The sequence below is a fragment of the Arachis duranensis genome, chromosome 4, assembly GCF_000817695.3.
Source record: "Arachis duranensis cultivar V14167 chromosome 4, aradu.V14167.gnm2.J7QH, whole genome shotgun sequence".
In the NCBI taxonomy this organism is placed as follows: Eukaryota; Viridiplantae; Streptophyta; class Magnoliopsida; order Fabales; family Fabaceae; genus Arachis; species Arachis duranensis.
The window spans coordinates 98,960,090-98,962,622 of NC_029775.3; the positions used below are offsets into that span (position 1 = coordinate 98,960,090).

The following is a 2,533-nucleotide window of genomic DNA, read 5'->3' on the forward strand; positions in this document are numbered from 1 at the left end:
CCAATCTCTACTGTGAACTCAGATTCCCAAGCTACAATTCAAAGAATCTGAATACTGAGAAGAAGCTAGTTATCCCATCAGATTTGACTGACATCATCCACCAACGCATTGATCGGATGGGTTTGGCTTTTGTGGATAGAGAGTTGAGCCGGGTGAATTGCTCTTGGGTGCAGGAATTTTACTGCAATTTCTTCCGCCACACCCTTGATTCGGTACTTGTTAGAGGGATTGAAGTACCTATTTCAGAGCAAGCCATTGAGGATGCCATTACCTGCCGGCCTAAGACCAGTGACACTGATGCCTTCCTACAGGATGAGATAGACCTTCATTGCATGACCTTCGATTTTGACGCACTGAGAGCCGTGGTTGCTACTCCAGATGCCCCCTGGGTGATGGATGCCGAGAACAAGGCACCCAAGGGGATGCTCTTCAGTTATCTGAGCAAAGAGGCCAAGACTTGGCAGCAGATTTTTGCTCACTACGTCATGCCTACTACCCACTTCACAGAGATCCCAGTTGCTATGTTGATCTTGATCAGCTGTGTGATGGAGGGAAAAGATGTTTATTACCCTCAGCTGATCAAGCGATTTATGTGGAGAGCCCATATCCGAGGCATCTTTCCTTTCCCGGTTATGGTCACTCAGTTGATTCAGAGAGCCGGAGTTCCGTGGCACCAGGATGATGTATCGCCACCTCCATCGCTCCCTCAGAAGGAGCCAGTTACCATTCCATGGGGAACCTGGGTGCACGAGAAGCTCGCCTCTCGACGCCGATCTTGGGCTAGAGCAGCAGTTGAGGGAGCTGGACCCTCTCCATCCTCAGCCCCTGCGGGAGCATCTACCGCAGCCGCACCTCAGCCGATGTACTTGTTGGTTCAGCGTCTCTTCCGGTACATGGAGCGCAACCAGTGCCAGATCATGCGTCGCCTGGATCGGATTGACTAGATGTTTGTGGCTCAGGGCCTTGAGCTGCCCCCTCTACCAGAGTCTTCCGGTTTCGATGAGGAGACCCATGAGGAGGAGCATGCAGATTTACAGACTGAGGGTATTCATGCGGATGAGCCAGCACATATGGAGGCACCACCTCAGACGCAGGAGTCTCAGCCGGTACCACAGCCACAGCCAGAGCCTACCGGTGTACCTATCCCTGATCCTCAGGATTAGCATCGAGGACGATGCTTAATCTTAAGTATGGAGAGGCAGCCGGTGGCATCATTAGATACCGGTGAACACTTTGCTAGCTATCTTACTTTGCACACTTTTTGTATACATTTGATGTATTTTGAGTTTATTTTAGATACTTTTACTGCTTGATACTTTTACTGCTTATTTTGGATTTATTTTGGATTTTAGATACTTTGATGCTTATGGATATCTCTAGATGTTTTAGATGATAGATTTCATACTTTTACTTTTAGTTGAATTTTTCTTTATACATTTTTGCATATTTTTTTTATATCTCTTGTTTTTCAGATACAGGTTCAGGTGCTCAGAAGTGAGCTGCGGTTCGTCCGAGAGACGGCGAAGATATTTATTTTCCCTACTTTGTGTTTTGCTTAGAATCTCTCCACCTTTGTTTTGAAAAGATTATATTATGTATTGAACTCTTTTGGAACTTGCCTATAGAGGCTCTTATGTTTCCTTTGGGAGAGATTAGGATGCACTGTTGTCAACTACTTTCATATTGTACCCTAGCCGGCCTAAACTTCGCGGGTCGCGACTAGTGGCTATTTACTTATGTTATATATATCTATCTGTTATCTATCTCTTAATCTCCTTTATGCCTTGTCCGTATATCGCTTTCGGCTTCGCGGTTTAACTTTTCGTTGTCGAAACGTGAGTGATACGTCTTCGCGATTTTATTTCTACTCCTTTCAGACTTCTCGATTAATACTCCTTTCGAAATTACCTATATTTATATATTAAAAATCCACCTGAGAGTCGTACCACCGTAATATCATTGACTTATGACTCGAGCATAAGGATTTGAATATTAGGGTGTTACAAGCAACACCATTTCTAAGATCCTTCAACCCTTTTTAGTTGAGACTTCTTTTTTTTCCAGGACAACAAATGACTCGGTCCATTTATGAATTTTGGACCGTGTGGATCTTGGAATGCCAGGCCAACTGCAGAAGCAATGCAGGTCCCTGGCACTTATGAAGTTGGCCTGGAATTCATTTGCAATTGCTTTTGTAAACAGGATTTTGCCGCAGCCCGGAGGGCCAAAGAGAAGAACACCTTTGGAAGGCGACATGCCAAATTTCTCAGCATGTTCCACCGGGTATTGATTCGTCTATAAACAGTAAAATAAATCTCTTATATTAACAAATTGTTGAAAACATACCTAATATACAACACATTTAAGATTCGGAATATGAAATCAAGATGTATACCTGATGAACCAGATGAGCGATTTAGGGCCGCAGAAACCTCTTGTCTTATTGAGCGTGGGAGGCGTAGCGCGGCGGCGGAAGCAGGGTGAGGCGGAAGCGGGGCGAGGCGGGGGCAAGGAGCGGCGGCGGACTCAGGGA

The 2,533-nt window shown here is 45.4% G+C and overlaps 1 protein-coding gene across 1 annotated transcript in view; it reads right to left on the reverse strand.

Annotated features, from left to right (window-relative positions):
- The window catches only part of LOC107485178 (protein NPGR2-like), a 14,053-nt gene extending 11,520 nt beyond the window's left edge, over positions 1-2,533 (reverse strand). Inside the window, exon 1 of the mRNA XM_016105695.3 lies at positions 2,396-2,533. The gene's annotated coding sequence lies outside the window, so the exon portion shown is untranslated. The remainder of the gene's footprint in view (positions 1-2,395) is intronic.